The following is a 26,125-nucleotide window of genomic DNA, read 5'->3' on the forward strand; positions in this document are numbered from 1 at the left end:
AGGCCTAAGACGCATTTTAAGGCCTTTTTTGGGCTGCTAACATATACTGAACTTTCAGGGGTGTAGGATGCATTTTTCGTGCCCAATATATTTTTGGGATTTTCAGTGGTCTAGGATGCGGGTTAATGCCCCTATCAGGCTGGAAATGTTTTTGGGACATTCAGAGCTCTCTGACACAGTTTTTGGGCCACAAACATTTTCTGGACTTTATGGGGTCTAGGATGTCTGTAAAGCCCTTTTTTGGGCCTCCAAAGTTTTCAACCTTTTTGCAGGCCTAAGATGCATTTTAGGGCTTTTTTGGCTGCTAACATATACTGAACGTTCAGGGGTATAGGATTCATTTTTTCGTTCCCAATATATTTTTGGGATTTTCAGTGGTCTAGGATGCGGGTTAATGCCCCTTTCAGGCTGCAAATGTTTTTGGGACATTCAGAGCTCTCTGACACATTTTTTGGGCCACCAATATTTTCTGGACTTTAGGGGCTCTAGGATGCCTGTAAACCCCTTTTTTGGGCATCCAAAGTTTTCAACCTTTTTGCAGGCCTAAGATGCATTTTAATGCCTTTTTGGGCTGCTAACATATACTGAACTTTCAAGGTGTAGGATGCATTTTCCGTGCCCAAAACATTTTTGGGAAATTCAGTGGTCTAGGATGCGGGTTAATGCCCCTTTCAGGCTGCAAATGTTTTTGGGACATTCAGAGCTCTCTGACACAGTTTTTGGGCCACAAACATTTTCTGGACTTTAGGGGGTTCTAGGATGTCTGTAAAGCCCTTTTTTGGGCCTCCAAAGTTGTCAACCTTTTTGCCGGCCTTAGATGCATTTTAAGGCCTTTTTTGGGCTGCTAACATATACTGAACTTTCAGGGGTGTAGGATGCATTTTTTGTGCCCAATATATTTTTGGGAATTTCAGTGGTCTAGGGTGCGGGTTAATGCTCCTTTCAAGCTGCAAATGTTTTTGGGACATTCAGAGCTCTCTGACAGTTTTTGCGCCACCAACATTTTCTGGACTTTAGGGGGTCTAGGATATCTGTAAACCCCTTTTTTGGGCCTCCAAAGTTTTCAACCTTTTTGCAGGCCTAAGATGCATTTTAAGGCCCTTTTGGGCTGCTAACATATACTGAACTTTCAGGGTGTAGGATGCATTTTCCGTGCCCAAAATATTTTTGGGAAATTCAGTGGTCTAGGGTGCGGGTTAATGCCCCTTTCAGGCTGCAAATGTTTTTGGGACATTCAGAGCTCTCTGACACATTTTTTGGGCCACCAATATTTTCTGGACTTTAGGGGCTCTAGGATGCCTGTAAACCCCTTTTTTGGGCATCCAAAGTTTTCAACCTTTTTGCAGGCCTAAGATGCATTTTAAGGCCTTTTTGGGCTGCTAACATATACTGAACTTTCAGGGTGTAGGATGCATTTTCCGTGCCCAAAACATTTTTGGGAAATTCAGTGGTCTAGGATGCGGGTTAATGCCCCTTTCAGGCTGCAAATGTTTTGGGGACATTCAGAGCTCTCTGACACAGTTTTTGGGCCACCAACATTTTCTGGACTTTAGGGGGTCTAGGATATCTGTAAACCCCTTTTTTGGGCCTCCAAAGTTTTCAACCTTTTTGCAGGCCTAAGATGCATTTTAAGGCCTTTTTTGCCTGCTAACATATTCTGAACGTTCACGGGTGTAGGATTCATTTTTCGTGCCCAATATATTTTTGGGATTTTCAGTGGTCTAGGATGCGGGTTAATGCCCCTTTCAGGCTGCAAATGTTTTTGGGACATTCAGAGCTCTCTGACACAGTTTTTGGGCCACCAACATTTTCTGGACTTTAGGGGGTCTAGGATGTCTGTAAACCCCTTTTTTGGGCCTGCAAAGTTTTAAACCTTTTTGCAGGCCTAAGATGCATTTTAAGGCCTTGTTTGGGCTGCTAACATATACTGAACCTTCAGGGGTGTAGGATGCATTTTTCGTGCCCAATATATTTTTGGGATTTTCAGTGGTCTAGGATGCGGGTTAATGCCCCTTTCAGGCTGGAAATGTTTTTGGACATTCAGAGCTCTCTGACACAGTTTTTGGGCCACAAACATTTTCTGGACTTTATGGGGTCTAGGATGTCTGTAAAGCCCTTTTTTGGGCCTCCAAAGTTTTCAACCTTTTTGCAGGCCTAAGATGCATTTTAGGGCTTTTTTGGCTGCTAACATATACTGAACGTTCAGGGGTATAGGATTCATTTTTTCGTTCCCAATATATTTTTGGGATTTTCAGTGGTCTATGATCCGGGTTAATGCCCCTTTCAGGCTGGAAATGTTTTTGGGACATTCAGAGCTCTCTGACAGTTTTTGGGCCACCAACATTTTCTGGACTTTAGGGGGTCTAGGATGTCTGTAAACCCCTTTTTTGGGCCTCCAAAGTTTTCAACCTTTTTGCAGGCCTAAGATGCATTTTAAGGCCTTTTTTGGGCTGCTAACATATACTGAACTTTCAGGGGTATAGGATTCATTTTTCGTGCCCAATATATTTTTGGGATTTTCAGTGGTCTAGGATGCGGGTTAATGCCCCTTTCAGGCTGCAAATGTTTTTGGGACATTCAGAGCTCTCTGACACAGTTTTTGGGCCACCAACATTTTCTGTACTTTAGGGGGTCTAGGATGTCTGTAAACCCCTTTTTTGGGCCTGCAAAGTTTTAAACCTTTTTGCAGGCATAAAATGCATTTTAAGGCCTTTTTTGGGCTGCTAACAGATACTGAACTTTCAGGGGTGTAGGATGCATTTTTCGTGCCCAATATATTTTTTGGAATTTCAGTGGTCTAGGGTGCGGGTTAATGCTCCTTTCAAGCTGCAAATGTTTTTGGGTCATTCCAAGCTCTCTGACACAGTTTTTGGGCCACCAACATTTTCTGGACTTTAGGGGGTCTAGGATGTCTGTAAACCCCTTTTTTGAGCCTCCAAAGTTTTCAACCTTTTTGCAGGCCTAAGATGCATTTTAAGGCCTTTTTTGCCTGCTAACATATTCTGAACATTCACGGGTGTAGGATGCATTTTCCGTGCCCAAAATATTTTTGGGAAATTCAGTCGTCTAGGATGCAGGTTAATGCCCCTTTCAGGCTTCAAATGTTTTTGGGACATTCAGAGCTCTCTGATACACTTTTTGGGCCACCAACATTTTCTGGACTTTAGGGGGTGTAGGATGTCTGTAAACCCCTTTTTTGGGCCTCCAAAGTTTTCAACCTTTTGTGCAGGCCTAAGATGCATTTTAAGAGCTTTTTTGCCTGCTAACATATTCTGAAAGTTCAGGGGTATAGGATTCAGTTTTCGTGCCCAATATATTTTTGGGATTTTCAGTGTTCTAGGATGCGGGTTACTGCCCCTTTTAGGCTGCAAATGTTTTTGGGACATTCAGAGCTCTCTGACACAGATTGTGGGCCACCAACATTTTCTGGACTTTAGGGGGTCTAGGATGTCTGTAAACCCCTTTTTTGGGCCTGCAAAGTTTTAAACCTTTTTGCAGGCCTAAGATGCATTTAAGGCCTTTTTTGGGCTGCTAACATATACTGAACTTTCAGGGGTGTAGGATGCATTTTTCGTGCCCAATATATTTTTGGGAATTTCAGTGTTCTAGGGTGCGGGTACATGGCCCTTTCAAGCTGCAAATGTTTTTGGGTCATTCAGAGCTCTGACAGTTTTTGGGCCACCAACATTTTCTGGACTTTAGGGGGTCTAGGATGTCTGTGAACCCCTTTTTTGAGCCTCCAAAGTTTTCAACCTTTTTGCAGGCCTCAGATGCATTATAAGGCCTTTTTTGCCTGCTAACATATTCTGAACGTTCACGGGTGTAGGATGCATTTTCCGTGCCCAAAATATTTTTGGGAAATTCAGTCGTCTAGGATGCGGGTTAATGCCCCTTTCAGGCTGCAAATGTTTTTGGGACATTCAGAGCTCTCTGACACAGTTTTTGGGCCACCAACATTTTCTGGACTTTACGGGGTGTAGGATGTCTGTAAACCCCTTTTTTGGGCCTCCAAAGTTTTCAACCTTTTTGCAGGCCCAAGATGCATTTTAAGGCCTTTTTTGGGCTGCTAACATATCCTGAACTTTCTAGGGTGTAGGATGCATTTTTCGTGCCCAATATATTTTTTGGAATTTCAGTGGTCTAAGGTGCGGGTTAATGCTCCTTTCAAGCTGCAAATGTTTTTGGGACATTCAGAGCTCTCTGACACAGTTTTTGGGCCACCAACATTTTCTGGACTTTAGGGGGTCTAGGATGTCTGTAAACCCCTTTTTTGGGCCTCCAAAGTTTTCAACCTTTTTGCAGGCCTAAAATGCATTTTAAGGCCTTTTTTGGGCTGCTAACAGATACTGAACTTTTAGGGGTGTAGGATGCATTTTTCGTGCCCAATATATTTTTGGGAATTTCAGTGTTCTAGGGTGCGGGTACATGCCCCTTTCAAGCTGCAAATGTTTTTGGGTCATTCCAAGCTCTCTGACAGTTTTTGGGCCACCAACATTTTCTGGACTTTAGGGGGTCTAGGATGTCTGTGAACCCCTTTTTTGAGCCTCCAAAGTTTTCAACCTTTTTGCAGGCCTAAGATGCATTTTAAGGCCTTTTTTGCCTGCTAACATATTCTGAACGTTCACGGGTGTAGGATGCATTTTCCGTGCCCAAAATATGTTTGGGAAATTCAGTCGTCTAGGATGCGGGTTAATGCCCCTTTCAGGCTGCAAATGTTTTTGGGACATTCAGAGCTCTCTGACACAGTTTTTGGGCCACCAACATTTTCTGGACTTTACGGGGTGTAGGATGTCTGTAAACCCCTTTTTTGGGCCTCCAAAGTTTTCAACCTTTTTGCAGGCCTAAGATGCATTTTAAGGCCTTTTTTGCCTGCTAACATATTCTGAACATTCACGGGTGTAGGATGCATTTTTCGTGCCCAATATATTTTTTGGAATTTCAGTGGTCTAGGATGCGGGTTAATGCCCCTTTCAGGCTTCAAATGTTTTTGGGACATTCAGAGCTCTCTGATACACTTTTTGGGCCACCAACATTTTCTGGACTTTAGGGGGTCTAGGATGTCTGTAAACCCCTTTTTTGGGCCTCCAAAGTTTTCAACCTTTTTGCAGGCCTAAGATGCATTTTAAGAGTTTTTTTGCCTGCTAACATATTCTGAATGTTCAGGGGTATAGGATTCATTTTTCATGCCCAATATATTTTTGGGATTTTCAGTGGTCTAGGATGCGGGTTAATGCCCCTTTCAGGCTGCAAATGTTTTTGGGACATTCAGAGCTCTCTGACACAGTTTTTGGGCCACCAACATTTTCTGGACTTTAGGGGTTCTAGGATGTCTGTAAACCCCTTTTTTGGGCCTGCAAAGTTTTAAACCTTTTTGCAGGCCTAAGATGCATTTTAAGGCCTTTTTTGGGCTGCTAACATATACTGAACTTTCAGGGGTGTAGGATGCATTTTTCGTGCCCAATATATTTTTGGGATTTTCAGTGGTCTAGGATGCGGGTTAATGCCCCTTTCAGGCTGGAAATGTTTTTGGGACATTCAGAGCTCTCTGATACACTTTTTGGGCCACCAACATTTTCTGGACTTTAGGGGGTGTAGGATGTCTGTAAACCCCTTTTTTGGGCCTCCAAAGTTTTCAACCTTTTTGCAGGCCTAAGATGCATTTTAAGAGTTTTTTTGCCTGCTAACATATTCTGAACTTTCAGGGGTATAGGATTCATTTTTCGTGCCCAATATATTTTTGGGATTTTCAGTGGTCTAGGATGCGGGTTAATGCCCCTTTCAGGCTGCAAATGTTTTTGGGACATTCAGAGCTCTCTGACACAGTTTTTGGGCCACCAACATTTTCTGTACTTTAGGGGGTCTAGGATGTCTGTAAACCCCTTTTTTGGGCCTCCAAAGTTTTCAACCTTTTTGCAGGCCTAAAATGCATTTTAAGGCCTTTTTTTGGCTGCTAACAGATACTGAACTTTCAGGGGTGTAGGATGCATTTTTCGTGCCCAATATATTTTTGGGATTTTCAGTGGTCTAGGATGCGGGTTAATGCCCCTTTCAGGCTGCAAATGTTTTTGGGACATTCAGAGCTCTCTGACACAGTTTTTGGGCCACCAACATTTTCTGGACTTTAGGGGGTCTAGGATGTCTGTAAACCCCTTTTTTGGGCCTGCAAAGTTTTAAACCTTTTTGCAGGCCTAAGATGCATTTTAAGGCCTTTTTTGGGCTGCTAACATATACTGAACTTTCAGGGGTGTAGGATGCATTTTTCGTGCCGAATATATTTTTGGGATTTTCAGTGGTCTAGGATGCGGGTTAATGCCCCTATCAGGCTGGAAATGTTTTTGGGACATTCAGAGCTCTCTGACACAGTTTTTGGGCCACAAACATTTTCTGGACTTTAGGGGGTCTAGGATGTCTGTAAACCCCTTTTTTGGGCCTCCAAAGTTTTCAACCTTTTTGCAGGCCTAAAATGCATTTTAAGGCCTTTTTTGGGCTGCTAACAGATACTGAACTTTTAGGGGTGTAGGATGCATTTTTCGTGCCCAATATATTTTTGGGAATTTCAGTGTTCTAGGGTGCGGGTACATGCCCCTTTCAAGCTGCAAATGTTTTTGGGTCATTCCGAGCTCTCTGACAGTTTTTGGGCCACCAACATTTTCTGGACTTTAGGGGGTCTAGGATGTCTGTGAACCCCTTTTTTGAGCCTCCAAAGTTTTCAACCTTTTTGCAGGCCTAAGATGCATTTTAAGGCCTTTTTTGCCTGCTAACATATTCTGAACGTTCACGGGTGTAGGATGCATTTTCCGTGCCCAAAATATGTTTGGGAAATTCAGTCGTCTAGGATGCGGGTTAATGCTCCTTTCAAGCTGCAAATGTTTTTGGGTCATTCCGAGCTCTCTGACAGTTTTTGGGCCACCAACATTTTCTGGACTTTAGGGGGTCTAGGATGTCTGTAAACCCCTTTTTTGGGCCTCCAAAGTTTTCAACCTTTTTGCAGGCCTAAGATGCATTTTAAGGCCTTTTTTGCCTGCTAACATATTCTGAACATTCACGGGTGTAGGATGCATTTTCTGTGCCCAAAATATTTTTGGGAAATTCAGTCGTCTAGGATGCGGGTTAATGCCCCTTTCAGGCTTCAAATGTTTTTGGGACATTCAGAGCTCTCTGACACAGTTTTTGGGCCACCAACATTTTCTGGACTTTAGGGGTTCTAGGATGTCTGTAAACCCCTTTTTTGGGCCTGCAAAGTTTTAAACCTTTTTGCAGGCCTAGGATGCATTTTAAGGCCTTTTTTGGGCTGCTAACATATACTGAAGTTTCAGGGGTATAGGATGCATTTTTCGTGCCCAATATATTTTTGGGAATTTCAGTGGTCTAGGATGCGGGTTAATGCCCCTTTCAGGCTGGAAATGTTTTTGGGACATTCAGAGCTCTCTGATACACTTTTTGGGCCACCAACATTTTCTGGACTTTAGGGGGTGTAGGATGTCTGTAAACCCCTTTTTTGGGCCTCCAAAGTTTTCAACCTTTTTGCAGGCCTAGGATGCATTTTAAGAGTTTTTTTGCCTGCTAACATATTCTGAACTTTCAGGGGTATAGGATTCATTTTTCGTGCCCAATATATTTTTGGGATTTTCAGTGGTCTAGGATGCGGGTTAATGCCCCTTTCAGGCTGCAAATGTTTTTGGGACATTCAGAGCTCTCTGACACAGTTTTTGGGCCACCAACATTTTCTGTACTTTAGGGGGTCTAGGATGTCTGTAAACCCCTTTTTTGGGCCTCCAAAGTTTTCAACCTTTTTGCAGGCCTAAAATGCATTTTAAGGCCTTTTTTGGGCTGCTAACAGATACTGAACTTTCAGGGGTGTAGGATGCATTTTTCGTGCCCAATATATTTTTGGGATTTTCAGTGGTCTAGGATGCGGGTTAATGCCCCTTTCAGGCTGCAAATGTTTTTGGGACATTCAGAGCTCTCTGACACAGTTTTTGGGCCACCAACATTTTCTGGACTTTAGGGGGTCTAGGATTTCTGTAAACCCCTTTTTTGGGCCTGCAAAGTTTTAAACCTTTTTGCAGGCCTAAGACGCATTTTAAGGCCTTTTTTGGGCTGCTAACATATACTGAACTTTCAGGGGTGTAGGATGCATTTTTCGTGCCCAATATATTTTTGGGATTTTCAGTGGTCTAGGATGCGGGTTAATGCCCCTATCAGGCTGGAAATGTTTTTGGGACATTCAGAGCTCTCTGACACAGTTTTTGGGCCACAAACATTTTCTGGACTTTATGGGGTCTAGGATGTCTGTAAAGCCCTTTTTTGGGCCTCCAAAGTTTTCAACCTTTTTGCAGGCCTAAGATGCATTTTAGGGCTTTTTTGGCTGCTAACATATACTGAACGTTCAGGGGTATAGGATTCATTTTTTCGTTCCCAATATATTTTTGGGATTTTCAGTGGTCTATGATGCGGGTTAATGCCCCTTTCAGGCTGGAAATGTTTTTGGGACATTCAGAGCTCTCTGACACAGTTTTTGGGCCACCAACATTTTCTGGACTTTAGGGGCTCTAGGATGCCTGTAAACCCCTTTTTTGGGCATCCAAAGTTTTCAACCTTTTTGCAGGCCTAAGATGCATTTTAAGGCCTTTTTAGGCTGCTAACATATACTGAAAGTTTAGTGGTATAGGATTCATTTTTTCGTTCCCAATATATTTTTGGGATTTTCAGTGGTCTAGGATGCGGGTTAATGCCCCTTTCAGGCTGCAAATGTTTTTGGGACATTCAGAGCTCTCTGACACATTTTTTGGGCCACCAATATTTTCTGGACTTTAGGGGCTCTAGGATGCCTGTAAACCCCTTTTTTGGGCATCCAAAGTTTTCAACCTTTTTGCAGGCCTAAGATGCATTTTAAGGCCTTTTTGGGCTGCTAACATATACTGAACTTTCAAGGTGTAGGATGCATTTTCCGTGCCCAAAACATTTTTGGGAAATTCAGTGGTCTAGGATGCGGGTTAATGCCCCTTTCAGGCTGCAAATGTTTTTGGGACATTCAGAGCTCTCTGACACAGTTTTTGGGCCACCAACATTTTCTGTACTTTAGGGGGTCTAGTATGTCTGTAAACCCCTTTTTTGGGCCTCCAAAGTTTTCAACCTTTTTGCAGGCCTAAAATGCATTTTAAGGCCTTTTTTGGGCTGCTAACAGATACTGAACTTTCAGGGGTGTAGGATGCATTTTTTGTGCCCAATATATTTTTGGGATTTTCAGTGGTCTAGGATGCGGGTTAATGCCCCTTTCAGGCTGCAAATGTTTTTGGGACATTCAGAGCTCTCTGACACAGTTTTTGGGCCACCAACATTTTCTGGACTTTAGGGGTTCTAGGATGTCTGTAAACCCCTTTTTTGGGCCTGCAAAGTTTTAAACCTTTTTGCAGGCCTAAGATGCATTTTAAGGCCTTTTTTGGGCTGCTAACATATACTGAACTTTCAGGGGTGTAGGATGCATTTTTCGTGCCCAATATATTTTTGGGATTTTCAGTGGTCTAGGATGCGGGTTAATGCCCCTTTCAGGCTGGAAATGTTTTTGGGACATTCAGAGCTCTCTGATACACTTTTTGGGCCACCAACATTTTCTGGACTTTAGGGGGTGTAGGATGTCTGTAAACCCCTTTTTTGGGCCTCCAAAGTTTTCAACCTTTTTGCAGGCCTAAGATGCATTTTAAGAGTTTTTTTGCCTGCTAACATATTCTGAACTTTCAGGGGTATAGGATTCATTTTTCGTGCCCAATATATTTTTGGGATTTTCAGTGGTCTAGGATGCGGGTTAATGCCCCTTTCAGGCTGCAAATGTTTTTGGGACATTCAGAGCTCTCTGACACAGTTTTTGGGCCACCAACATTTTCTGTACTTTAGGGGGTCTAGGATGTCTGTAAACCCCTTTTTTGGGCCTCCAAAGTTTTCAACCTTTTTGCAGGCCTAAAATGCATTTTAAGGCCTTTTTTTGGCTGCTAACAGATACTGAACTTTCAGGGGTGTAGGATGCATTTTTCGTGCCCAATATATTTTTGGGATTTTCAGTGGTCTAGGATGCGGGTTAATGCCCCTTTCAGGCTGCAAATGTTTTTGGGACATTCAGAGCTCTCTGACACAGTTTTTGGGCCACCAACATTTTCTGGACTTTAGGGGGTCTAGGATGTCTGTAAACCCCTTTTTTGGGCCTGCAAAGTTTTAAACCTTTTTGCAGGCCTAAGATGCATTTTAAGGCCTTTTTTGGGCTGCTAACATATACTGAACTTTCAGGGGTGTAGGATGCATTTTTCGTGCCGAATATATTTTTGGGATTTTCAGTGGTCTAGGATGCGGGTTAATGCCCCTATCAGGCTGGAAATGTTTTTGGGACATTCAGAGCTCTCTGACACAGTTTTTGGGCCACAAACATTTTCTGGACTTTAGGGGGTCTAGGATGTCTGTAAACCCCTTTTTTGGGCCTCCAAAGTTTTCAACCTTTTTGCAGGCCTAAAATGCATTTTAAGGCCTTTTTTGGGCTGCTAACAGATACTGAACTTTTAGGGGTGTAGGATGCATTTTTCGTGCCCAATATATTTTTGGGAATTTCAGTGTTCTAGGGTGCGGGTACATGCCCCTTTCAAGCTGCAAATGTTTTTGGGTCATTCCGAGCTCTCTGACAGTTTTTGGGCCACCAACATTTTCTGGACTTTAGGGGGTCTAGGATGTCTGTGAACCCCTTTTTTGAGCCTCCAAAGTTTTCAACCTTTTTGCAGGCCTAAGATGCATTTTAAGGCCTTTTTTGCCTGCTAACATATTCTGAACGTTCACGGGTGTAGGATGCATTTTCCGTGCCCAAAATATGTTTGGGAAATTCAGTCGTCTAGGATGCGGGTTAATGCTCCTTTCAAGCTGCAAATGTTTTTGGGTCATTCCGAGCTCTCTGACAGTTTTTGGGCCACCAACATTTTCTGGACTTTAGGGGGTCTAGGATGTCTGTAAACCCCTTTTTTGGGCCTCCAAAGTTTTCAACCTTTTTGCAGGCCTAAGATGCATTTTAAGGCCTTTTTTGCCTGCTAACATATTCTGAACATTCACGGGTGTAGGATGCATTTTCTGTGCCCAAAATATTTTTGGGAAATTCAGTCGTCTAGGATGCGGGTTAATGCCCCTTTCAGGCTTCAAATGTTTTTGGGACATTCAGAGCTCTCTGACACAGTTTTTGGGCCACCAACATTTTCTGGACTTTAGGGGTTCTAGGATGTCTGTAAACCCCTTTTTTGGGCCTGCAAAGTTTTAAACCTTTTTGCAGGCCTAGGATGCATTTTAAGGCCTTTTTTGGGCTGCTAACATATACTGAAGTTTCAGGGGTATAGGATGCATTTTTCGTGCCCAATATATTTTTGGGAATTTCAGTGGTCTAGGATGCGGGTTAATGCCCCTTTCAGGCTGGAAATGTTTTTGGGACATTCAGAGCTCTCTGATACACTTTTTGGGCCACCAACATTTTCTGGACTTTAGGGGGTGTAGGATGTCTGTAAACCCCTTTTTTGGGCCTCCAAAGTTTTCAACCTTTTTGCAGGCCTAGGATGCATTTTAAGAGTTTTTTTGCCTGCTAACATATTCTGAACTTTTAGGGGTATAGGATTCATTTTTCGTGCCCAATATATTTTTGGGATTTTCAGTGGTCTAGGATGCGGGTTAATGCCCCTTTCAGGCTGCAAATGTTTTTGGGACATTCAGAGCTCTCTGACACAGTTTTTGGGCCACCAACATTTTCTGTACTTTAGGGGGTCTAGGATGTCTGTAAACCCCTTTTTTGGGCCTCCAAAGTTTTCAACCTTTTTGCAGGCCTAAAATGCATTTTAAGGCCTTTTTTGGGCTGCTAACAGATACTGAACTTTCAGGGGTGTAGGATGCATTTTTCGTGCCCAATATATTTTTGGGATTTTCAGTGGTCTAGGATGCGGGTTAATGCCCCTTTCAGGCTGCAAATGTTTTTGGGACATTCAGAGCTCTCTGACACAGTTTTTGGGCCACCAACATTTTCTGGACTTTAGGGGGTCTAGGATTTCTGTAAACCCCTTTTTTGGGCCTGCAAAGTTTTAAACCTTTTTGCAGGCCTAAGACGCATTTTAAGGCCTTTTTTGGGCTGCTAACATATACTGAACTTTCAGGGGTGTAGGATGCATTTTTCGTGCCCAATATATTTTTGGGATTTTCAGTGGTCTAGGATGCGGGTTAATGCCCCTATCAGGCTGGAAATGTTTTTGGGACATTCAGAGCTCTCTGACACAGTTTTTGGGCCACAAACATTTTCTGGACTTTATGGGGTCTAGGATGTCTGTAAAGCCCTTTTTTGGGCCTCCAAAGTTTTCAACCTTTTTGCAGGCCTAAGATGCATTTTAGGGCTTTTTTGGCTGCTAACATATACTGAACGTTCAGGGGTATAGGATTCATTTTTTCGTTCCCAATATATTTTTGGGATTTTCAGTGGTCTATGATGCGGGTTAATGCCCCTTTCAGGCTGGAAATGTTTTTGGGACATTCAGAGCTCTCTGACACAGTTTTTGGGCCACCAACATTTTCTGGACTTTAGGGGCTCTAGGATGCCTGTAAACCCCTTTTTTGGGCATCCAAAGTTTTCAACCTTTTTGCAGGCCTAAGATGCATTTTAAGGCCTTTTTAGGCTGCTAACATATACTGAAAGTTTAGTGGTATAGGATTCATTTTTTCGTTCCCAATATATTTTTGGGATTTTCAGTGGTCTAGGATGCGGGTTAATGCCCCTTTCAGGCTGCAAATGTTTTTGGGACATTCAGAGCTCTCTGACACATTTTTTGGGCCACCAATATTTTCTGGACTTTAGGGGCTCTAGGATGCCTGTAAACCCCTTTTTTGGGCATCCAAAGTTTTCAACCTTTTTGCAGGCCTAAGATGCATTTTAAGGCCTTTTTGGGCTGCTAACATATACTGAACTTTCAAGGTGTAGGATGCATTTTCCGTGCCCAAAACATTTTTGGGAAATTCAGTGGTCTAGGATGCGGGTTAATGCCCCTTTCAGGCTGCAAATGTTTTTGGGACATTCAGAGCTCTCTGACACAGTTTTTGGGCCACCAACATTTTCTGTACTTTAGGGGGTCTAGTATGTCTGTAAACCCCTTTTTTGGGCCTCCAAAGTTTTCAACCTTTTTGCAGGCCTAAAATGCATTTTAAGGCCTTTTTTGGGCTGCTAACAGATACTGAACTTTCAGGGGTGTAGGATGCATTTTTTGTGCCCAATATATTTTTGGGATTTTCAGTGGTCTAGGATGCGGGTTAATGCCCCTTTCAGGCTGCAAATGTTTTTGGGACATTCAGAGCTCTCTGACACAGTTTTTGGGCCACCAACATTTTCTGGACTTTAGGGGGTCTAGGATTTCTGTAAACCCCTTTTTTGGGCCTGCAAAGTTTTAAACCTTTTTGCAGGCCTAAGACGCATTTTAAGGCCTTTTTTGGGCTGCTAACATATACTGAACTTTCAGGGGTGTAGGATGCATTTTTCGTGCCCAATATATTTTTGGGATTTTCAGTGGTCTAGGATGCGGGTTAATGCCCCTATCAGGCTGGAAATGTTTTTGGGACATTCAGAGCTCTCTGACACAGTTTTTGGGCCACAAACATTTTCTGGACTTTATGGGGTCTAGGATGTCTGTAAAGCCCTTTTTTGGGCCTCCAAAGTTTTCAACCTTTTTGCAGGCCTAAGATGCATTTTAGGGCTTTTTTGGCTGCTAACATATACTGAACGTTCAGGGGTATAGGATTCATTTTTTCGTTCCCAATATATTTTTGGGATTTTCAGTGGTCTAGGATGCGGGTTAATGCCCCTTTCAGGCTGCAAATGTTTTTGGGACATTCAGAGCTCTCTGACACATTTTTTGGGCCACCAATATTTTCTGGACTTTAGGGGCTCTAGGATGCCTGTAAACCCCTTTTTTGGGCATCCAAAGTTTTCAACCTTTTTGCAGGCCTAAGATGCATTTTAATGCCTTTTTGGGCTGCTAACATATACTGAACTTTCAAGGTGTAGGATGCATTTTCCGTGCCCAAAACATTTTTGGGAAATTCAGTGGTCTAGGATGCGGGTTAATGCCCCTTTCAGGCTGCAAATGTTTTTGGGACATTCAGAGCTCTCTGACACAGTTTTTGGGCCACAAACATTTTCTGGACTTTAGGGGGTTCTAGGATGTCTGTAAAGCCCTTTTTTGGGCCTCCAAAGTTGTCAACCTTTTTGCCGGCCTTAGATGCATTTTAAGGCCTTTTTTGGGCTGCTAACATATACTGAACTTTCAGGGGTGTAGGATGCATTTTTTGTGCCCAATATATTTTTGGGAATTTCAGTGGTCTAGGGTGCGGGTTAATGCTCCTTTCAAGCTGCAAATGTTTTTGGGACATTCAGAGCTCTCTGACAGTTTTTGCGCCACCAACATTTTCTGGACTTTAGGGGGTCTAGGATATCTGTAAACCCCTTTTTTGGGCCTCCAAAGTTTTCAACCTTTTTGCAGGCCTAAGATGCATTTTAAGGCCCTTTTGGGCTGCTAACATATACTGAACTTTCAGGGTGTAGGATGCATTTTCCGTGCCCAAAATATTTTTGGGAAATTCAGTGGTCTAGGGTGCGGGTTAATGCCCCTTTCAGGCTGCAAATGTTTTTGGGACATTCAGAGCTCTCTGACACATTTTTTGGGCCACCAATATTTTCTGGACTTTAGGGGCTCTAGGATGCCTGTAAACCCCTTTTTTGGGCATCCAAAGTTTTCAACCTTTTTGCAGGCCTAAGATGCATTTTAAGGCCTTTTTGGGCTGCTAACATATACTGAACTTTCAGGGTGTAGGATGCATTTTCCGTGCCCAAAACATTTTTGGGAAATTCAGTGGTCTAGGATGCGGGTTAATGCCCCTTTCAGGCTGCAAATGTTTTGGGGACATTCAGAGCTCTCTGACACAGTTTTTGGGCCACCAACATTTTCTGGACTTTAGGGGGTCTAGGATATCTGTAAACCCCTTTTTTGGGCCTCCAAAGTTTTCAACCTTTTTGCAGGCCTAAGATGCATTTTAAGGCCTTTTTTGCCTGCTAACATATTCTGAACGTTCACGGGTGTAGGATTCATTTTTCGTGCCCAATATATTTTTGGGATTTTCAGTGGTCTAGGATGCGGGTTAATGCCCCTTTCAGGCTGCAAATGTTTTTGGGACATTCAGAGCTCTCTGACACAGTTTTTGGGCCACCAACATTTTCTGGACTTTAGGGGGTCTAGGATGTCTGTAAACCCCTTTTTTGGGCCTGCAAAGTTTTAAACCTTTTTGCAGGCCTAAGATGCATTTTAAGGCCTTGTTTGGGCTGCTAACATATACTGAACCTTCAGGGGTGTAGGATGCATTTTTCGTGCCCAATATATTTTTGGGATTTTCAGTGGTCTAGGATGCGGGTTAATGCCCCTTTCAGGCTGGAAATGTTTTTGGACATTCAGAGCTCTCTGACACAGTTTTTGGGCCACAAACATTTTCTGGACTTTATGGGGTCTAGGATGTCTGTAAAGCCCTTTTTTGGGCCTCCAAAGTTTTCAACCTTTTTGCAGGCCTAAGATGCATTTTAGGGCTTTTTTGGCTGCTAACATATACTGAACGTTCAGGGGTATAGGATTCATTTTTTCGTTCCCAATATATTTTTGGGATTTTCAGTGGTCTATGATGCGGGTTAATGCCCCTTTCAGGCTGGAAATGTTTTTGGGACATTCAGAGCTCTCTGACAGTTTTTGGGCCACCAACATTTTCTGGACTTTAGGGGGTCTAGGATGTCTGTAAACCCCTTTTTTGGGCCTCCAAAGTTTTCAACCTTTTTGCAGGCCTAAGATGCATTTTAAGGCCTTTTTTGCCTGCTAACATATTCTGAACATTCACGGGTGTAGGATGCATTTTCCGTGCCCAAAATATTTTTGGGAAATTCAGTCGTCTAGGATGCGGGTTAATGCCCCTTTCAGGCTGCAAATGTTTTTGGGACATTCAGAGCTCTCTGACACAGTTTTTGGGCCACCAACATTTTCTGGACTTTAGGGGGTCTAGGATGTCTGTAAACCCCTTTTTTGGGCCTGCAAAGTTTTAAACCTTTTTGCAGGCCTAAGATGCATTTTAAGGCCTTTTTTGGGCTGCTAACATATACTGAACTTTCAGGGGTATAGGATTCATTTTTCGTGCCCAATATATTTTTGGGATTTTCAGTGGTCTAGGATGCGGGTTAATGCCCCTTTCAGGCTGCAAATGTTTTTGGGACATTCAGAGCTCTCTGACACAGTTTTTGGGCCACCAACATTTTCTGTACTTTAGGGGGTCTAGGATGTCTGTAAACCCCTTTTTTGGGCCTGCAAAGTTTTAAACCTTTTTGCAGGCATAAAATGCATTTTAAGGCCTTTTTTGGGCTGCTAACAGATACTGAACTTTCAGGGGTGTAGGATGCATTTTTCGTGCCCAATATATTTTTTGGAATTTCAGTGGTCTAGGGTGCGGGTTAATGCTCCTTTCAAGCTGCAAATGTTTTTGGGTCATTCCAAGCTCTCTGACACAGTTTTTGGGCCACCAACATTTTCTGGACTTTAGGGGGTCTAGGATGTCTGTAAACCCCTTTTTTGAGCCTCCAAAGTTTTCAACCTTTTTGCAGGCCTAAGATGCATTTTAAGGCCTTTTTTGCCTGCTAACATATTCTGAACATTCACGGGTGTAGGATGCATTTTCCGTGCCCAAAATATTTTTGGGAAATTCAGTCGTCTAGGATGCAGGTTAATGCCCCTTTCAGGCTTCAAATGTTTTTGGGACATTCAGAGCTCTCTGATACACTTTTTGGGCCACCAACATTTTCTGGACTTTAGGGGGTGTAGGATGTCTGTAAACCCCTTTTTTGGGCCTCCAAAGTTTTCAACCTTTTGTGCAGGCTTAAGATGCATTTTAAGAGCTTTTTTGCCTGCTAACATATTCTGAAAGTTCAGGGGTATAGGATTCAGTTTTCGTGCCCAATATATTTTTGGGATTTTCAGTGTTCTAGGATGCGGGTTACTGCCCCTTTTAGGCTGCAAATGTTTTTGGGACATTCAGAGCTCTCTGACACAGATTGTGGGCCACCAACATTTTCTGGACTTTAGGGGGTCTAGGATGTCTGTAAACCCCTTTTTTGGGCCTGCAAAGTTTTAAACCTTTTTGCAGGCCTAAGATGCATTTAAGGCCTTTTTTGGGCTGCTAACATATACTGAACTTTCAGGGGTGTAGGATGCATTTTTCGTGCCCAATATATTTTTGGGAATTTCAGTGTTCTAGGGTGCGGGTACATGGCCCTTTCAAGCTGCAAATGTTTTTGGGTCATTCAGAGCTCTGACAGTTTTTGGGCCACCAACATTTTCTGGACTTTAGGGGGTCTAGGATGTCTGTGAACCCCTTTTTTGAGCCTCCAAAGTTTTCAACCTTTTTGCAGGCCTCAGATGCATTATAAGGCCTTTTTTGCCTGCTAACATATTCTGAACGTTCACGGGTGTAGGATGCATTTTCCGTGCCCAAAATATTTTTGGGAAATTCAGTCGTCTAGGATGCGGGTTAATGCCCCTTTCAGGCTGCAAATGTTTTTGGGACATTCAGAGCTCTCTGACACAGTTTTTGGGCCACCAACATTTTCTGGACTTTAGGGGGTCTAGGATGTCTGTAAACCCCTTTTTTGGGCCTCCAAAGTTTTCAACCTTTTTGCAGGCCTAAAATGCATTTTAAGGCCTTTTTTGGGCTGCTAACAGATACTGAACTTTTAGGGGTGTAGGATGCATTTTTCGTGCCCAATATATTTTTGGGAATTTCAGTGTTCTAGGGTGCGGGTACATGCCCCTTTCAAGCTGCAAATGTTTTTGGGTCATTCCAAGCTCTCTGACAGTTTTTGGGCCACCAACATTTTCTGGACTTTAGGGGGTCTAGGATGTCTGTGAACCCCTTTTTTGAGCCTCCAAAGTTTTCAACCTTTTTGCAGGCCTAAGATGCATTTTAAGGCCTTTTTTGCCTGCTAACATATTCTGAACGTTCACGGGTGTAGGATGCATTTTCCGTGCCCAAAATATGTTTGGGAAATTCAGTCGTCTAGGATGCGGGTTAATGCCCCTTTCAGGCTGCAAATGTTTTTGGGACATTCAGAGCTCTCTGACACAGTTTTTGGGCCACCAACATTTTCTGGACTTTACGGGGTGTAGGATGTCTGTAAACCCCTTTTTTGGGCCTCCAAAGTTTTCAACCTTTTTGCAGGCCTAAGATGCATTTTAAGGCCTTTTTTGGGCTGCTAACATATTCTGAACTTTCTAGGGTGTAGGATGCATTTTTCGTGCCCAATATATTTTTTGGAATTTCAGTGGTCTAAGGTGCGGGTTAATGCTCCTTTCAAGCTGCAAATGTTTTTGGGTCATTCCGAGCTCTCTGACAGTTTTTGGGCCACCAACATTTTCTGGACTTTAGGGGGTCTAGGATGTCTGTAAACCCCTTTTTTGGGCCTCCAAAGTTTTCAACCTTTTTGCAGGCCTAAGATGCATTTTAAGGCCTTTTTTGCCTGCTAACATATTCTGAACATTCACGGGTGTAGGATGCATTTTCCGTGCCCAAAATATTTTTGGGAAATTCAGTCGTCTAGGATGCGGGTTAATGCCCCTTTCAGGCTTCAAATGTTTTTGGGACATTCAGAGCTCTCTGATACACTTTTTGGGCCACCAACATTTTCTGGACTTTAGGGGGTCTAGGATGTCTGTAAACCCCTTTTTTGGGCCTCCAAAGTTTTCAACCTTTTTGCAGGCCTAAGATGCATTTTAAGAGTTTTTTTGCCTGCTAACATATTCTGAATGTTCAGGGGTATAGGATTCATTTTTCATGCCCAATATATTTTTGGGATTTTCAGTGGTCTAGGATGCGGGTTAATGCCCCTTTCAGGCTGCAAATGTTTTTGGGACATTCAGAGCTCTCTGACACAGTTTTTGGGCCACCAACATTTTCTGGACTTTAGGGGTTCTAGGATGTCTGTAAACCCCTTTTTTGGGCCTGCAAAGTTTTAAACCTTTTTGCAGGCCTAAGATGCATTTTAAGGCCTTTTTTGGGCTGCTAACATATACTGAACTTTCAGGGGTGTAGGATGCATTTTTCGTGCCCAATATATTTTTGGGATTTTCAGTGGTCTAGGATGCGGGTTAATGCCCCTTTCAGGCTGCAAATGTTTTTGGGACATTCAGAGCTCTCTGACACAGTTTTTGGGCCACCAACATTTTCTGGACTTTAGGGGGTCTAGGATGTCTGTAAACCCCTTTTTTGGGCCTGCAAAGTTTTAAACCTTTTTGCAGGCCTAAGATGCATTTTAAGGCCTTTTTTGGGCTGCTAACATATACTGAACTTTCAGGGGTGTAGGATGCATTTTTCGTGCCCAATATATTTTTGGGATTTTCAGTGGTCTAGGATGCGGGTTAATGCCCCTATCAGGCTGGAAATGTTTTTGGGACATTCAGAGCTCTCTGACACAGTTTTTGGGCCACACACATTTTCTGGACTTTATGGGGTCTAGGATGTCTGTAAAGCCCTTTTTTGGGCCTCCAAAGTTTTCAACCTTTTTGCAGGCCTAAGATGCATTTTAGGGCTTTTTTGGCTGTTAACATATACTGAACGTTCAGGGGTATAGGATTCATTTTTTCGTTCCCAATATATTTTTGGGATTTTCAGTGGTCTATGATGCGGGTTAATGCCCCTTTGAGGCTGGAAATGTTTTTGGGACATTCAGAGCTCTCTGACACAGTTTTTGGGCCACCAACATTTTCTGGACTTTAGGGGCTCTAGGATGCCTGTAAACCCCTTTTTTGGGCATCCAAAGTTTTCAACCTTTTTGCAGGCCTAAGATGCATTTTAAGGCCTTTTTAGGCTGCTAACATATACTGAACGTTTAGTGGTATAGGATTCATTTTTTCGTTCCCAATATATTTTTGGGATTTTCAGTGGTCTAGGATGCGGGTTAATGCCCCTTTCAGGCTGCAAATGTTTTTGGGACATTCAGAGCTCTCTGACACATTTTTTGGGCCACCAATATTTTCTGGACTTTAGGGGCTCTAGGATGCCTGTAAACCCCTTTTTTGGGCATCCAAAGTTTTCAACCTTTTTGCAGGCCTAAGATGCATTTTAAGGCCTTTTTGGGCTGCTAACATATACTGAACTTTCAGGGTGTAGGATGCATTTTCCGTGCCCAAAATATTTTTGGGAAATTCAGTGGTCTAGGGTGCGGGTTAATGCCCCTTTCAGGCTGCAAATGTTTTTGGGACATTCAGAGCTCTCTGACACAGTTTTTGGGCCACCAACATTTTCTGTACTTTAGGGGGTCTAGGATGTCTGTAAACCCCTTTTTTGGACCTCCAAAGTTTTCAACCTTTTTGCAGGCCTAAAATGCATTTTATGGCCTTTTTTGGACTGCTAACAGAGACTGAACTTTCAGGGGTGTAGGATGCATTTTTCGTGCCCAATATATTTTTTGGAATTTCAGTGGTCTAGGGTGCGGGTTAATGCTCCTTTCAAGCTGCAAATGTTTTTGGGTCATTCCGAGCTCTCTGACAGTTTTTGGGCCACCAACATTTTCTGGACTTTAGGGGGTCTAGGATGTCTGTAAACCCCTTTTTTGAGCCTCCAAAGTTTTTAACCTTTTTGCAGGCCTAAGATGCATTTTAAGGCCTTTTTTGCCTGCTAACATATTCTGAACATTCACGGGTGTAGGATGCATTTTCCGTGCCCAAAATATTTTTGGGAAATTCAGTCGTCTAGGATGCGGGTTAATGCCCCTTTCAGGCTGCAAATGTTTTTGGGACATTCAGAGTGCTCTGACACAGTTTTTGGGCCACAAACATTTTCTGGGCTTTAGGGGGTCTAGGATGTCTATAAAGCCCTTTTTTGGGCCTCCAAAGTTTTCAACCTTTTTGCAGGCCTTAGATGCATTTTAAGGGCTTTTTTGGCTGCTAACATATACTGAACGTTCAGTGGTATAGGATTCATTTTTTCGTTCCCAATATATTTTTGGGATTTTCAGTGGTCTAGGATGCGGGTTAATGCCCCTTTCAGGCTGCACATGTTTTTGGGACATTCAGAGCTCTCTGACACATTTTTTGGGCCACCAATATTTTCTGGACTTTAGGGGCTCTAGGATGCCTGTAAACCCCTTTTTCTGGGCATCCAAAGTTTTCAACCTTTTTGCAGGCCTAAGATGCATTTTAAGGCCTTTTTTGCCTGCTAACATATTCTGAACGTTCACGGGTGTAGGATTCATTTTTCGTGCCCAATATATTTTTGGGATTTTCAGTGGTCTAGGATGCGGGTTAATGCCCCTTTCAGGATGCAAATGTTTTTGGGACATTCAGAGCTCTCTGACACAGTTTTTGGGCAACCAACATTTTCTGGACTTTAGGGGGTCTAGGATGTCTGTAAACCCCTTTTTTGGGCCTCCAAAGTTTTCAACCTTTTTGCAGGCCTAAGATGCATTTTAAGGCCCCTTTTGCCTGCTAACATATTCTGAACGTTCATGGGTGTAGGATGCATTTTCCTTGCCCAAAATATTTTTGGGAAATTCAGTCATCTAGGATGCGGGTTAATGCACCTTTCAGGCTGCAAATGTTTTTGGGACATTCAGAGCGCTCTGACACAGTTTTTGGGCCACAAAGATTTTCTGGACTTTAGGGGCTCTAGGATGCCTGTAAACCCCTTTTTTGGGCATCCAAAGTTTTCAACCTTTTTGCATGCCTAAGATGCATTTTAAGGCCTTTTTGGGCTGCTAACATATACTGAACTTTAAAGGTGTAGGATGCATTTTCAGTGCCCAAAACATTTTTGGGAAATTCAGTGGTCTAGGATGCGGGTTAATGCCCCTTTCAGGCTCCAAATGTTTTTGGGACATTCAGAGCTCTCTGACACAGTTTTTAGGTCACCAACATTTTCTGGACTTTAGGGGGTTCTAGGATGTCTGTAAAGCCCTTTTTTGGGCCTCCAAAGTTTTCAACCTTTTTGCCGGCCTTAGATGCATTTTAAGGGCTTTTTTGGGCTGCTAACATACACTGAACTTCAAGGGTGTGTAGGTTGCATTTTTTGTGCCCAAAATATTTTTGGGAATTTCAGTGGTCTAGGGTGCGGGTTAATGCTCCTTTCAAGCTGCAAATGTTTTTGGGACATTCAGAGCTCTCTGACAGTTTTTGCGCCACCAACATTTTCTGGACTTTAGGGGGTCTAGGATATCTGTAAACCCCTTTTTTGGGCCTCCAAAGTTTTCAACCTTTTTGCAGGCCTAAGATGCATTTTAAGGCCTTTTTTGCCTGCTAACATATTCTGAACTTTCAGGGGTGTAGGATGCATTTTTCATGCCCAAAATATTTTTGAGAATTTCAGTGGTCTAGGGTGCGGGTTAATGCTCCTTTCAAGCTGCAAATGTTTTTGGGTCATTCCGAGCTCTCTGACAGTTTTTGGGCCACCAACATTTTCTGGACTTTAGGGGGTCTAGGATGTATGTAAACCCCTTTTTTGGGCCTCCAAAGTTTTCAACCTTTTTGCAGGCCTAAGATGCATTTTAAGGCCTTTTTTGCCTGCTAACATATTCTGAACATTCAGGGGTATAGGATTCATTTTTCGTGCCCAATATATTTTTGGGATTTTCAGTGGTCTAGGATGAGGGTTAATGCCCCTTTCAGGCTGCAAATGTTTTTGGGACATTCAGAGCTCTCTGACACAGTTTTTGGGCCACCAACATTTTCTGGACTTTAGGGGGTCTAGGATGTCTGTAAACCCCTTTTTTGGGCCTGCAAAGTTTTAAACCTTTTTGCAGGCCTAAGATGCATTTTAAGGCCTTTTTTGGGCTGCTAACATATACTGAACTTTCAGGGGTGTAGGATGCATTTTTCGTGACCAATATATTTTTGGGATTTTCAGTGGTCTAGGATGCGGGTTAATGCCCCTATCAGGCTGGAAATGTTTTTGGGACATTCAGAGCTCTCTGACACAGTTTTTGGGCCACAAACATTTTCTGGACTTTATGGGGTCTAGGATGTCTGTAAAGCCCTTTTTTGGGCCTCCAAAGTTTTCAACCTTTTTGCAGGCCTAAGATGCATTTTAGGGCTTTTTTGGCTGCTAACATATACTGAACGTTCAGGGGTATAGGATTCATTTTTTCGTTCCCAATATATTTTTGGGATTTTCACTTGTCTATGATGCGGGTTAATGCCCCTTTCAGGCTGGAAATGTTTTTGGGACATTCAGAGCTCTCTGACACAGTTTTTGGGCCACCAACATTTTCTGGACTTTAGGGGCTCTAGGATGCCTGTAAACCCCTTTTTTGGGCATCCAAAGTTTTCAACCTTTTTGCAGGCCTAAGATGCATTTTAAGGCCTTTTTAGGCTGCTAACATATACTGAACGTTTAGTGGTATAGGATTCATTTTTTCGTTCCCAGTATATTTTTGGGATTTTCAGTGGTCTAGGATGCGGGTTAATGCCCCTTTCAGGCTGCAAATGTTTTTGGGACATTCAGAGCTCTCTGACACATTTTTTGGGCCACCAATATTTTCTGGACTTTAGGGGCTCTAGGATGCCTGTAAACCCTTTTTTTGGGCATCCAAAGTTTTCAACCTTTTTGCAGGCCTAAGATGCATTTTAAGGCCTTTTTGGGCTGCTAACATATACTGAACTTTCAAGGTGTAGGATGCATTTTCCGTGCCCAAAACATTTTTGGGAAATTCAGTGGTCTAGGATGCGGGTTAATGCCCCTTTCAGGCTGCAAATGTTTTTGGGACATTCAGAGCTCTCTGACACCGTTTTTGGGCCACAAACATTTTCCGGACTTTAGGGGGTTCTAGGATGTCTGTAAAGCCCTTTTTTGGGCCTCCAAAGTTGTCAACCTTTTTGCCGGCCTTAGATGCATTTTAAGGCCTTTTTTGGGCTGCTAACATATACTGAACTTTCAGGGGTGTAGGATGCATTTTTTGTGCCCAATATATTTTTGGGAATTTCAGTGGTCTAGGGTGTGGGTTAATGCTCCTTTCAAGCTGCAAATGTTTTTGGGACATTCAGAGCTCTCTGACAGTTTTTGCGCCACCAACATTTTCTGGACTTTAGGGGCTCTAGGATGCCTGTAAACCCCTTTTTTGGGCATCCAAAGTTTTCAACCTTTTTGCAGGCCTAAGATGCATTTTAAGGCCTTTTTGGGCTGCCAACATATACTGAACTTTCAGGGTGTAGGATGCATTTTCCGTGCTCAAAATACTTTTGGGAAATTCAGTGGTCTAGGGTGCGGGTTAATGCCCCTTTCAGGCTGCAAATGTTTTTGGGACATTCAGAGCTCTCTGACACAGTTTTTGGGCCACCAACATTTTCTGGACTTTAGGGGGTCTAGGATGCCTGTAAACCCCTTTCTTTGGCCTCCAACGTTTACAACCTTTTTGCAGGCCTAAAATGCATTTTAAGGCCTTTTTTGGGCTGCTAACAGATACTGAACTTTCAGGGGTGTAGGATGCATTTTTCGTGCCCAATATATTTTTTGGAATTTCAGTGGTCTAGGGTGCGGGTTAATGCTCCTTTCAAGCTGCAAATGTTTTTGGGTCATTCCGAGCTCTCTGACAGTTTTTGGGCCACCAACATTTTCTGGACTTTAGGGGGTCTAGGATGTCTGTAAACCCCTTTTTTGAGCCTCCAAAGTTTTTAACCTTTTTGCAGGCCTAAGATGCATTTTAAGGCCTTTTTTGCCTGCTAACATATTCTGAACATTCACGGGTGTAGGATGCATTTTCCGTGCCCAAAATATTTTTGGGAAATTCAGTCGTCTAGGATGCAGGTTAATGCCCCTTTCAGGCTGCAAATGTTTTTGGGACATTCAGAGCTCTCTGACACAGTTTTTGGGCCACCAACATTTTCTGGACTTTAGGGGGTCTAGGATGCCTGTAAAACCCTTTTTTGGGCCTTCAAAGTTTTCAACCTTTTTGCAGGCCTAAAATGTATTTTAAGGCCTTTTTTGCCTGCTAACATATTCTGAACGTTCACAGGTGTAGGATGCATTTTCCGTGCCCAAAATATTTTTGGGAAATTCAGTCGTCTAGGATACAGGTTAATGCCCCTTTCAGGCTGCAAATTTTTTTGGGACATTCAGAGCTCTCTGACACAGTTTTTGGGCCACAAACATTTTCTGGACTTTAGGGGCTCTAGGATGCCTGTAAACCCCTTTTTTGGGCATCCAAAGTTTTCAACCTTTTTGCAGGCCTAAGATGCATTTTAAGGCCTTTTTGGGCTGCTAACATATACTGAACTTTCAGGGTGTAGGATGCATTTTCCGTGCCCAAAATATTTTTGGGAAATTCAGTGGTCTAGGGTGCGGGTTAATGCTCCTTTCAAGCTGCAAATGTTTTTGGGTCATTCCGAGCTCTCTGACAGTTTTTGGGCCACCAACATTTTCTGGACTTTAGGGGGTCTAGGATGTCTGTAAACCCCTTTTTTGGGCCTCCAAAATTTTCAACCTTTTTGCAGGCCTAAGATGCATTTTAAGGCCTTTTTTGCCTGCTAACATATTCTGAACATTCAGGGGTATAGGATTCATTTTTCGTGCCCAATATATTTTTGGGATTTTCAGTGGTCTAGGATGCGGGTTAATGCCCCTTTCAGGCTGCAAATGTTTTTGGGACATTCAGAGCTCTCTGACACAGTTTTTGGGCCACCAACATTTTCTGTACTTTAGGGGGTCTAGGATGTCTGTAAACCCCTTTTTTGGGCCTGCAAAGTTTTAAACCTTTTTGCAGGCCTAAGATGCATTTTAAGGCCTTTTTTGGGCTGCTAACATATACTGAACTTTCAGGGGTATAGGATTCATTTTTTCGTTCCCAATATATTTTTGGGATTTTCAGTGGTCTAGGATGCGGGTTAATGCCCCTTTCAGGCTGCAAATGTTTTTGGCACATTCAGAGCTCTCTGACACATTTTTTGGGCCACCAATATTTTCTGGACTTTAGGGGCTCTAGGATGCCTGTAAACCCCTTTTTTGGGCATCCAAAGTTTTCAACCTTTTTGCAGGCCTAAAATGCATTTTAAGGCCTTTTTTGGGCTGC

This window comes from Ambystoma mexicanum, chromosome 14 (genome assembly GCF_040938575.1).
Source record: "Ambystoma mexicanum isolate Mex_15411 chromosome 14, UKY_AmexF1_1, whole genome shotgun sequence".
Classification (NCBI taxonomy): Eukaryota; Metazoa; Chordata; class Amphibia; order Caudata; family Ambystomatidae; genus Ambystoma; species Ambystoma mexicanum.